This window comes from Prionailurus viverrinus, unplaced genomic scaffold, assembly GCF_022837055.1.
Source record: "Prionailurus viverrinus isolate Anna unplaced genomic scaffold, UM_Priviv_1.0 scaffold_45, whole genome shotgun sequence".
In the NCBI taxonomy this organism is placed as follows: Eukaryota; Metazoa; Chordata; class Mammalia; order Carnivora; family Felidae; genus Prionailurus; species Prionailurus viverrinus.
The window spans coordinates 58,218-70,281 of NW_025927610.1; the positions used below are offsets into that span (position 1 = coordinate 58,218).

Sequence of the window (12,064 nt, forward strand, 5' to 3'; positions counted from 1 at the left end):
CAGTGGTCTCAGGTCCACATCACAGGAACCTTGGAAGGAAGGTTCTAGAATCACTGCCATGTTGCAGATGGGGAGACTGAGGTTCAGAGAGGCCGAGCAACACGTGTGAGAGCATCCAGCCAGTGGCGGCGGGGGGGGGGTGGGGGGGGGTGGGGGGGGGGGATGAGAACACAGGTAGACTGCGGGCACCAGCTTCACAGAAAATTTTTAAAAAGTGGCCCCCAATTTTACAAACGGAAGACACCCACTGTCAGCATGGGGCGCCTTCTTCCGGGCAAACGAATCCGAAAGCAGATTAGGGATAATGCATCTGCTGTGACACACCCACCACCCATTTCCAGACGCTGAATGGTGTGGGTAAGATCCCCCTGGCCGTCGGGGGATGACAGCTTGGAGGGGTGAGGGTAGCAGCAAGGGGTTTTGCAGGAGGCCGTTACCATGGATCACGATGAGCTCCGCGAGGCCCGGATGGGGACCAGGGGACGGGAGGCGGGGGAGATTCGTGACCTGTTTAGGAGGCAGAACCAGGGGGTGACCAACCCGTTAGCTATGGGGTGAGGGAGGAGGAGACTCCAGGGGAACTTCCGGTTCCAGGTCTGGGTGATGCCTGACCCGTGGCCCGGGGTCGGGGCTGTGCTGCGGGGTCCTGGGAGGGCAGACGCGGCTGCCCGACCTGTGTGTGCAGTGTGCCCGGACAGGTGTCTGGCGGGGAAGGACACAGGGGCCTCTCCCTTTTGAGGTTCACGAGGCTTGTGTGTGAGGGCGTCAGTGGCAGCCGCGTGGGATGGTGTCTGGAGGGCTGGTGCGGAGGCGTGGCTTACTCCGCCCCCACGTGGAGGCCCCGCCCCTGTCCCCCCGGGCTCCTGTCCCCCCGCCTGGCAGCTGTAGGTCTCCCGGCCACAGCAGGTCACACGAAGTCCTCAGTGTCTGGGAGGCGGTCTGGGCATCGACCGGGCCTCTGAGCTGCTGTTAGAAGCCGCCAAACGTGGCCAAGCGACGTGTCACGTCATCCACGGCCCCCTGCATCACCACCTTTGTCCACACGAGCCCTGGCCGGGGATGGTGGAATTTTCCCTGAGGCCTCCAGTCGGATGAGGGCTCCTTTTTCTCTCAGGACCCTGGGTAAGGAGACGGTGGTACCCTGGCTGCTGTGACCCTGGAGCATGGCCGTCCTTCTGCCTTCCTGGGCAACTCCTCACCCTTGGTGCTCAAGCCCAGGGGCCCCCATCACCGGAGAGGGCGACAGGTTGTCCGAGGGGCTGCCTCTTCCCTCCTGGCTGTCCTCTGACATGTAGGAGTTCGGGTCTAGACATTGTGTTTACCTTCCCCTTCCTATAAAAGCACCAAGTCTAATGACAGGCAGACCTGCCTTGGAATCTCCATGTCACCATCTGGTGGCTGTGTGGTCTTGGGCACGTTGTTTAACCTCTCTGAGCTACAATGTGCTCTTTGGCAAATAAGGAAAATAAACTTCAGTTCTCTAAAGGGGAGCAGAGATCACTAACACTCATAAAGCTCTTAGCACAGAGTTTGATCGTGAATGTTAGACGTGGCAATGATGTTGATGTTGATGGTGATGACAACGTAGGTCACAGAAGGACTGAAAATACAGAGACAGGGATCATATGATTAATCTCCTGGACAACTATTATTTCTCTAAGAAATTCGGTGCTCTGAGAGCCCGTGGTGGCTTGGTGGAGACCCTGATTCTAAGCTGTGTGGTTCTTTTTTCTTCCTTTGTGCTCCCTGGATGACTGAGAGCTGGAGGTGACAGATCGGAACCTCCAAACAGAGCGTTGTTTATCCAGAAAGATCGTGCCCTGACAATACTTATTGAATCTGTCGCTCTCTTCCAACCACAAAGTGCTTCTAGGTCTCTACTGGACTGGTCCCCAGTCCTGGTGGCTCATGGGTCTCCTGGAGTGCTGTGAAAATCATGAGCTGGGACCCCATGCCCAGAGACTCTGATTAAATTGGATTACAGTGGGGCCCCTGTGTCTATTTAAAAGCTCCCCGGGCAACTCCAATCTGCAGCCAAGGCTGAGAACCCTGCAAGTGAGTTCATTCTTTCTCATTACAGGGCTGTTTAAAAACAATCTCCCACCTGGCATCTCATGGGAAAGTGAGATGAATGGCACAGTCAGAATCTGTCATCAGAAAGAGGGAGGCAGCTCTTCTCAGACACTGGGTTCTCCCATCCGGCCATATTGACAAGAAAAAAGAGGAGGTCAGAGGTCACAAAGGAGGGAGAGAAGTGTACTGAAGTCATGGGACCAGGGAGTCTAGTCTTGCCAGGCAGGTTCATGGTCAAGGAAGAAACATTCCTTCTGCCCCTTGAGCCTTAGCTCCTCTTTTCCCCAAATGAGTAAATGGGGCTCAGGTCGGCTAAGACACCTTCTCAGGGTCACACAGCAAGTTACTGTATCTATCCATCGACCTTTGCACTCATCCATCCATCCATCCATCCACCATCTATTCTCCTTCCCCTATCCATCCATCCTTTCCTTCATCTATCCCCCCACCTACCCACCCCCCCATCCACCCACTTTCCATCCCAGCCTTGTCACAGGAGAAGAAAACAAAGAAGAGGTCTAGTATGGGTAGAAAACACCTGTATTCTAGCCCCCTTAGGGCATCCCATTTGTTGGCACTTGTGCCCTATCCTGGCCCCTGGACTGGGTGCTGTTGGGGTGTAAGGGGAGTCTAAGGGCATAGCCCTTAAGGGGCTTATAGCCGTGGCCGGGAAAGGGCAGACATCAGTTGATGGGCATTAGAGTGGTTGTGACCAGGGCTGCCAGTTAGATGCAGAACAGGAGGCATCCAGGCAGGGAGCCAGGGCAGAGAGTGAGGCCAGGAGCACACAGCCTGTGGGAGAGCAGCTCGCCAGTCAGGGCTGTGTGGCTCTGGGCATGAGCTCAACCTCTCTGGGCCATCGTGAGGCTGCAGCAGATCCGTCGCGGGTGAATTCAGAGCCGATGTGATTATTGCAGGTCCTGATTAAATGGCAGTTGAATATTTTGAAGTCATTCTGCCCCGTGTGGGTCTCAGAGGTCACCACTGGTAGGCAACATTTGAGTTCAGTCTCGATAGGTTTGCAGGAAGGGGATCCCGGGTGGAAGGAACAGCATGAGCGTGAGTGAGAAGGCAGGAGCACTTGGGGCCGTCCTGAGTCCTGAGAACAGTGAGAACAGGAGGGCAGGTGGGGTGAGGCTGGACAGGCACATTGGCCCTCTGTGGGGGGGTGGGGGGGCTGGCTGCTGGGGGAGGTTGGCTGTGCCCTGGGGCCGAGGGGAGCCGTAGGCTGCTTCCGAAGAGCGATCCTGGGAGCTGTGGTCATGGTCTGGAGACTATGATCGGGGACCCCCAGGGGAGCCTGAGGCTGGGGAGGAGCCATGGAAGGACTGTCAGGACCGGGCACGTGGGCACAAAGCCCCCGCCCGTGGACCTCATGTGCCCTGTGGGAGACAGACAAGCCGATATGCCAAGAAAGACTGGATGCTGATCCAGGTGGCCCCTGCTCTGTTCCCAGAGCCCACGACAGAGCGCGGCCCCTCCTGGGGTCTCGGAAAACACGTAGCATGTGAAGACATGCGATGTCAGAAGGAGGAGTGCTAGGAAGCGGGTGGTGGAGGCCAGGGGTCACCGAGGTGCTGTTGCAGGCAGTGCGGGGAGCCCTCTTCCCGGAGGCACCTCATGAGCCGAGCCCTACTGAGGGCGGACGCCAGGCCCGGAGGGACCAAAGGGGAGAGACTTCCAGGCAGAAAAACAGCTGCGGCAAAGGCTGGAGACCTGGGGGCATCGTTTTGTGGCCCCCGGCTCGGGCCCCCGGGGCAGATGAGCCCAGAAGAGAAAGGCCCACCTCTGTGGCGAGTCCGATCGGCCTCCTTTCCCCCCACCCCCGTGACTCACGCCCTGCACCTGCTGGTTGTCTTGGGGATTCACAGAACAAGTGCAGGTTCTCCAGAGCAATCCGGCACCTTCTCCCTTCATGAGGAGAGAGCCTCTGTGCTCCCCTGTATCTTTCCGATGAAACCCCCCGCACTGTCGGGGCTCCATTACGAATTCATAAGAAACGCCTCCGGGCCCACGGCTGCCGTCTGGGCCCCAGTGTGTTGTGAATGGCGCTTGTGAATGACAGGAGGTGGGCTGGCTCCCGGGGAGGCTCGCTGGCCGCGTGCACCCCACCATCACACAGCAAGCTGGCCGGGAACCGCGGGGAGGGACAGATGGACAGGGTCCCCTCTGCTGCATTCGGCTCCCGGCAGAAGGCTGTCCCAGAGAGGTGGGCGTGTGTGGACCAGGCAGGTCCTGGTGCCAGTCACCTGGGTTGCAGCCCATCACCTTCCTCTGGGTCTAGAGACGCGTCTTGCTTCTCGGGTGACGTTTGTGAACTGAGCCATTCCGCGTACCCAGGCAGGATGGCCCCTGATGGGTGGCCTTTGCTGACGTTGCTTAAGCTGGGCCAGGGCGAGGTGATCACAGCTCCGTCCCTCCCTGAGCCTGGAGCCTCCAGAGGCCGGGGCATCCGTCCAAGGGTGCTTGTCCCCTAGTATCCTCGAAGTGTGGCTTCCTCATCTGTGGAGCTGGGGTGGGTGACGCTACTGTGGGTGGCTGTGACACCAGCGTGTAGCTTGGGCACGCGGGAATGCTCCGGAAGCTCGCCCTACGCCCCGGGGCCGTCCTGTGCTGGCTGCTGCAGGCACAGAGACAGACTCGTGGGTGGCGCTGGGACAGAGGGAAGGGCCCGGGGCTGGTGGCGAGACCTCCCTCGCCTGCTGGGTGGGGGAAGGTTCAGGGAGGGCGCTGGGAGGTGGTGGTGGTGGCCGGGCTGGAATTTGCTGGGTGGGGAAGGGGAGAGGAGCAGGGGGGCTGAGCTCAGTGGTCTCCCCATCCTGAGGGGGAGGAGGGGGCGTGGAGCCTCCAGAGAGCCCACAGCTGGCTGGGGGAGAGGCAGCACGAGGCAGGCCAGATGGAGAAAGATCTAGAACGCGGATGCTGAGCTCAGTTGCTTGTTGGTTGTCCTCCAGGAGGGGCCCGTGAGGAAGGCTGAGGGGCGGGGGCAGAGATGCCGTCCCCGGCCGTCCCTCCCCCCTCCCCCTTCTGTCGAACGACACCGAGCCCGGCCTGGATGCCGGCGCTGCATGGAGAGGGTGCGGCCTCATTGCCCTGTCGGCCCCATTAAGAAGGCCTCCCTGGAGCGCCTTGGGTGACTCAGTGGGTTGAGCACCTGACTTTGGCTCAGGTCATGATCTCACCGTTCGTGAGTTCAGGCCCCGCGTCGGGCTCTGTGCTGACAGCTCGGAGCCTGGAGCCTGCTTGGGATCCTGGGTCTCCCTCTCTCTGCTCCCTCCCTGCTCACGTGCTGTCTCTCTCTCAAAAATAAATAAAGATTAAAATCTTAAAACCAAAAGAAGGCCCCTCTGCCTAGTCGCGGGGACGGGGCTTCCTCAGGCCTGCAGTTAACATCCCGCCAGGAGGCTCCCACACTCTGGAACCTGATTGAAGAGGGTGGGGCGGGCAGATGAACTGAACCAAACTTCATCAGCTCAGACTGTGAACAGGAGCCCACACCCGAGTGGGGCCAGAGTGTTAACGAGAAAAACCATCCTCGAGACCAGTGTTGTCCGTTCTGTATTTTACTTCGTCGGTTCCTTTCGCAGAACTGGCCTGAGCCCCTGGCGTGTGTGGCTTCGTAAGCCGGACGCGGCAGAATTTGCTAGACTAAGACCTTGAGGCTCTCGATGCTGGCCAGCCTTTGTTCTGGACTTGGATTATTCTTCGATATCAAAGGATCAAAAAGAGGAACGTCGTTAGGAGCGTGAGTGCTACTGAGTAAACGTGGAAACGGCTCTCAGAACAAACGTCCTACCCGTGAAACATCAGCACGTAGGCGTGCGCTAACTGGAACGTGAGGGATGGGTCAGCAGTCTACAGCCTGGGGTGACGTTCACGTGCTGGAGGTGCCGAGATGCAAGGGGAACCTGTGCGTCCCCAAGCAGCCCAGAGGCCAGTGGGGTGACTGACATAGAGAAAGGGACCATATGTCCAATGCAGGGCGGATATGTCAGGGAGGTACGTGGCGGGGAGAGCTTGCCTCAGCCTGGGATAGCTCCAGAAAATGGCCAACCCACGGGGTCAGGTGGGACTAGAGTGACAGGTGCTCCAGGCAGAGGCAGCAGCAGATGCAAAGCTTTCGGGGATGCCATGGAACTTTCTAGAAGCTTGGTAGGTGGAAATCGTAGCGTCACAGGATAGGAAACCCAATGGGATGAGGCTGGAGACCCAAGATAGGATCAGGTCACAAAGGGCCCTAAATGCCCACACACATGGTCACACACATACCTGCCCCCTGCGTAGACGGTGGGGCTGAGGTTCAGGGTGTGGCCCAGGCCTTTGGAAAATAGCTTGGCCGAAACCCTTCTCATGCTGCTCGGACAGAAAGTCAGGCAAGGGCCCGACATCTGAAATCCCCCATCGGAACGACGCTCTGGATCCTTGGGCCTGGGAGCCACCACTGTCCTGGTGTCCTTGTCCCTCCCTGATCCTGGTGTTTGCCTGTCATCTGTGTTCCTTACTGGAAGCACAGGTCTTTGTCAAAGAGCCCGCTCTGAGAGTCTGTCTTAGATCTGAGTCAGGGGAATGCACTGCTGAGCTCTCTTGGTGCCCCCAAATTCCCTAACATGCCACGAAAATGTCCCTTTTTAGCCACCCAGAACCCAGGGACATAGCTGGGGCTCCGACGCCCCCGGCCCTGAGGCCTTGCCACTATCAGTGACCGTGACAGAGTAGAAACGACCCTCAGGGTCCCCTCCGGGCCCTGGGCAGGGGTTTCAGCTGGCTGGGTCTGAGGCACGACTCGTATTTGGGTACAAGTCTCGGGTGTGGGTACGAGATGCGGCCTCAGGATGAGACGCTCTGGAGCTTGGAGAGAGCCCAAGGCCTTCAGAGTGAGGCTCCCTGGGACCCGTGTCCCTCTTCCTGGGCTGTGAGAGCCCCATCCCCAGCCACACAGTTTTTCATATCGCGTAGTGAGGGTGCGGTGAGTGGGATTAGCAAACAGAAAGAAATGGTTACAAACTCAGGGATGCTGGGCGCCTGGTGGCTCCGTCGATCAAGCGTCTGACTCTTGATTCCAGGTCGGGTCATGATCTCGCAGTTCATGGGCTTGGGCCCCACGTCTGGCTCTGTGCCGACAGCGCGGCACCTGCCTGGGATTCCCTCTCTCCCTTTCTCTGCCCCTCCCCTGCTTGCTCTCGCTCTCCCTCCCTCTCTCTCTCTCTCAAAATAAATAAAAGTAAACTTTTCGAGACAACAACAACAAACGCCCTCAGGAATGGCTTCCTCTTGGTGCCTGCGCCCCGTCCCTCGGTTCCGTTTGACTTACTCCCCCTCCTTGAAGTGTGTGTTGAAACGTCCCCTCTGGGGGGGGGGCCTTCCGGGTCCCTCTCTTCATCCCAGCCCCCGCTGCCTCAGGGCCCATAACTCTTAGGCCTTTCTTCTCCGTGGCACCGGCCGCTTCTGAACCCTGGAGTCTCGTCGTGTCCGATGCGCATCACCCGTCTCTCCCGGTGAGAGCACAGGGCCGGGCCCCCAGCAGGCCGCCGTCGGGGCCTCTCCGTGCATGGGGGTGTCAGGGTCTGTCCCGGTCACCGCTGCACCCCAGCGCTTTGCCCGGGGCTTCCCGATTGTGGGTGCCTGATAAGTGTGTGGTTAATGAATGGGAGTGCCCTCGTGGAGCACGTGGGCTCCGTGGGCCCCGCTCCCCATGATCACGGGACAGGGGACGGAACGGGTGCGAGGCACGTGCCAGGGGAGGCACAAGGCAGTGGCAGCCCCATCCCATGTCCGACCCAGACGCTCCCCAGCTGGGACACCAAGCCCTGAGGCCACGTGCCGCGTCGTGCATGGCCGGTGTCTTCTCTTATCAGCTGAAGCGGGGCGACGACCCGTTTGGCAGGAGGGCATGCTGACAGAATGGGACGGCGTGTGACCAGTGCCGATGCTGGGGCCTAGCAGGGTGGCATTCAGAAACACGTGGCTGTTGTCACGCTTGTGATTCCACTGGTGATCCAGCCGTGGGGAAGGCACTGACCGTGCCAGTGTGGCTGGCTTCCCACCTGCCCCTGGATCAGAAGACCAACTCGTGGCCCCGGAGGCTCGGGCTGACCCTCTGAGCCTTTGTCAGGTCGGGCATTCGGATCGTGAGCGGCCAGAGTCCCCTGCCCCTGCTGGATCCCAGTTCCGATGTTCCGTTAATGGAAGCACTGTTGTTTCTGGGAAGACAGGTGCTTTGTGGGGCTCTTTGGAAGAAGAACTGAAAAGACAGAGGCCCCAGCGGTGAGGTGAGAGGTGCTAATGTCCTGGGGGGCTTCTCCAGCTTCTGCTTCCTGTCCCTTTTCTCTGCCATCCAGGGGGCCCACCGCCCTCCCCCGTGAACAGCACCTAAGACGCTTTTCTGTGTGTTCCTGCCCAAGGAAATCCTGTGAGCCAAGCCTGAGCCCCACAGCCCCAGCCTCTTTACCCCCCACGCCCCCACGTGAACTTCCCTAAGGACGTCTGTGGCAGGAAAAGTGCACCCTGAAACTAAGACTACAGCCCTCGTTGACCTGCGCACAGTTCATTCACACAGGGGTCTTCATTGCAGGGGGGCCTCCCCCCCATGCCCCCGGGGGCCTCACAGCACGGCAGGGGAGCTGAGGGCACAAGCATGGCCACCAGCAGGGGTGCGCTCTGTCCTGGGAGGGAGCAGGTGGGGCGGTGGGTGGGGTTCTGTGAGTGGTGCCTTGAGGGACCCTAGGGGGAGGTCAGGGAGGGCTGGGGCAGCAGGGAAGGTCAGCTGGGAGATCTGGGGGTCAGCAGAGTCAGGGGCAGAGGGAAGGTCTGGAGGCCCGGGGCTGGGGGCCTGGGAGAGGCAGCCCATCATCCCAGCCTGCATGGTCAGGACCTGCCCACGAGCTCGCTGGAGAGGCATTCTGACTCCAGGTTTCAATATTTGGAAGTTAACTTTGGGCCACAGCTCAGGGGATTTTCTGCAACCTTAGGGAGGGTCCTTCTGAGCCCCAATAGTTGGTTAGTTGCTGTTGGGACACTTAAGCCTTTGTGGGAGAGTAGGGTGGAGGCCTTGCGGGGAGACCCAGGGGAGTATTAGAGGCCGTCCAAAAAAAGAAGGGTCTGCGTGATAAAGACAGCATGTCAGCCAGAGGCCACAGGTGACAGGTGTCATTCAGCCACACGAGAGAGGGGTCTCGTTGGATTCCTCCTGTGTCTCCTTCCTCAGTCGCCAGCCGCCATTCAGACCTCCTTCCCTGCTAAGAATGCACTTTGCTTGTTGTGCTGGGGTGAACAGCATCCCCCCAGATTCACACCCACACAACATCCCTGAAATGGAACCATATTTGGAAATGGGTGTCTACAGATGTCATTCAGATGAGGTGGGCTCCATTCCAGCGACTCTTGTCCTTGTTAAGAGGAGGAGGGTCACAGAGGGGACGGAGAGGAAGAGGCCGTGTGACAATGCAGGCAGATTGGACCCATGAGTCTACAAACCAGGGAGCACCCAGAAGCTGGAAGAGGTGGCAAGGACGCCCCCCCCCGACCCCTCCCCTGGACCCTACCTGGATGCCCCCTGGACCCTCCTCCCTGGACCCTCCCCGGATCCTCCTCCCTGGACCCGCCTTGGACCCTCCTTGGACCCTCCCTGGACCCTCCTCCCTGGATCCTCCCTGGGCCCCCCGACCTGGACACCCCTGGACCTTCCCCAGACCCTCCCCTGAACCCTCCTCCCTGGACCCTCCTTGGACCCTCCCCGGACCTCCTCCCTGGGCCCCCCAACCTGGACCCCCCTGGACCCTCCCTGGACCCTCCCTGGACCCTCCTTGGACCCTCCCTGGACCCTCGTCCCTGGACCCTCCCTGGACCCTCCTCCCTGGACCCTCCTTGGACCCTCCCTGGGCCCCCCGACCTGGACCCCCCCAGACCCTCCCCTGGACCCTCCCTGGACCCTCCTCCCTGGACCCTCCTTGGACCCTCCCCAGACCCTCCCTGGACCCTCCTCCCTGGACCCTCCTTGGACCCTCCCTGGACCTCCTCCCTGGATCCTCCCTGGGCCCCCCGACCTGGACCCCCCTGGACCTTCCCCGGACCCTCCCCTGAACCCTCCTCCCTGGACCCTCCTTGGACCCTCCCCGGACCTCCTCCCTGGGCCCCCCAACCTGGACCCCCCTGGACCCTCCCTGGACCCTCCCTGGACCCTCCTTGGACCCTCCCTGGACCCTCGTCCCTGGACCCTCCCTGGACCCTCCTCCCTGGACCCTCCTTGGACCCTCCCTGGGCCCCCCGACCTGGATCCCCCCAGACCCTCCCTTGGACCCTCCCTGGACCCTCCTGTCTGAACCCTCCTCCCTGGACCCTCCCTGAACCCTCCTCCCTGGACCCTCCACTTCTGGAAACTCAGCCTCCTCCTGCGGTGGGCCAGTGAGCCAAGACCGTCCCCCGGTGCCAGGCCCCCGATCCAGGTGTGAGGGCGGACAGTGAGGCCCACGGGGCCCAGTCTTCCTCAGTGACACCCACTCCCCATCGGCCCCCACAACCCCGTCATTGTCGGGAAGCCATGGCGTTGGCCTGCTGAGAATTTGCACAGTGCACCTGCGTGGGCGCTGGGACGGGGCCGCGTGCAAGTGGCTTACAGGGTCGCAGGGTCGCAGTCGCGTCATGTGGTGAGCGCCGTACCACCCTCCTGGCAGTCCAGCCGGCACCCTGCCTCTGTGAGGGCGGCTCAGACATGGGTCAGCTTGCTTGGAACCCAGTGTTTGATATCCTTGGGGACTGGGTCTGATCTGCACCATGTCGCTGCATCAAGACACCCATCGCCTTGGCCGTGTAAGCCTATCACACGGTGCCTGGGCAGGGGGGTTAGTGGACGGGCAGCTGGTAAACTACCACCAGGGGTGAAGCAGATTCGGGGCGAGGGGGGCGGTGGGCAGGGAGGTGCCCCCCAAACCAGTGCTCTGCCCTGGGCACAGACCTTCCCGGGAAAGGTGTGCTGGACCCAGGCTGTGGGCTTTGGGCCTTATCTTCTCTTCCTCCCCCGGCTGCTTTCCCGGAGTCCTGGGGGTTGGCGACTGAGGCAGTGATTTTATTAGCTAATTCAGAGCCAGCCCAGGGATAACAAAACAGTTATCCGTGTGGGCAGGAGCACACGGAGTAATTTCATTTAGTTCAGACGACCCTTTTGGGGCTCCTCCCACATTCCAGGGCCTCTGAGGCCTGGAAACCCTGACACGGACAAGAGACTTACCCTCTGCTCCCCAGGGGTCCACAGCCTACTGAGGGGATGTGGAGAAATCATGCAATGTCGCTGTGCTTTATGGTAAGATGTAGGACAGACATAATAACAATAACTATTGTCTGGGCTCACGTGCTAGGGAGCCTCAGAGAGAGCCGTGTGGAGGAAGCGACATTTGAGAAGGGTTTTGGAGGATGTGTAGGAGTTCTCCGGGCCAACACGGAAGCTACGGTCTTTGGAGACAGGAGCCAAAACGTGGGCAAGGACGCGGAGGCTAGGAATATGGGGCCAGTGGGTGTTGAGGCTGTCGGTCTGTTGTTTGGGTGTGGAGGTGCCAGCCGTAGGAGCTGAGGCCTGAAAGTCAGGTTCGGGTCATGTTAGGAGAGACCTGCATTCCAGGCTAGGGAGCTGGAGTTGATTCTGGTGTGGAGGGAGAGTGTTCGAGCTGGGAGCACAGGGGTGGTCAGGTGCGCAGCCCCAGCTGGCGGGGTGGAAGGGTGTGGGCATCAGGGGCTCAGGGAGGGGGCAGCGGTTCAGCTAAGGTGCACTGAGATCTGGGCCAAGGAGGGGAGGGTGTGAGAGAGAGCCCTGGGCTCATGGGTGCTCATCCCTGCGGAGCGAGGGGGGAAGGAGCCCCGAGTGGCCTTGCCTGTCCTGGCACGGGGGCCCAGGGGAGGGACCACACGGAATCACATGACAAGCAGGACAGACGCCTAGAATGCTGAGGGCCGGGGGTCGGGAGGCAGGCAGACCCACCCCCGCCCTGAGGTCCTGGCCACA

At 60.4% G+C, this 12,064-nt stretch overlaps 1 protein-coding gene across 1 annotated transcript in view; it reads left to right on the forward strand.

Moving 5' to 3' along the window:
- Positions 1–12,064, forward strand: part of SORCS2 (sortilin related VPS10 domain containing receptor 2) — a 271,676-nt gene that overhangs the window by 42,267 nt on the left and 217,345 nt on the right. The gene's annotated exons all lie outside the window — the stretch shown is intronic.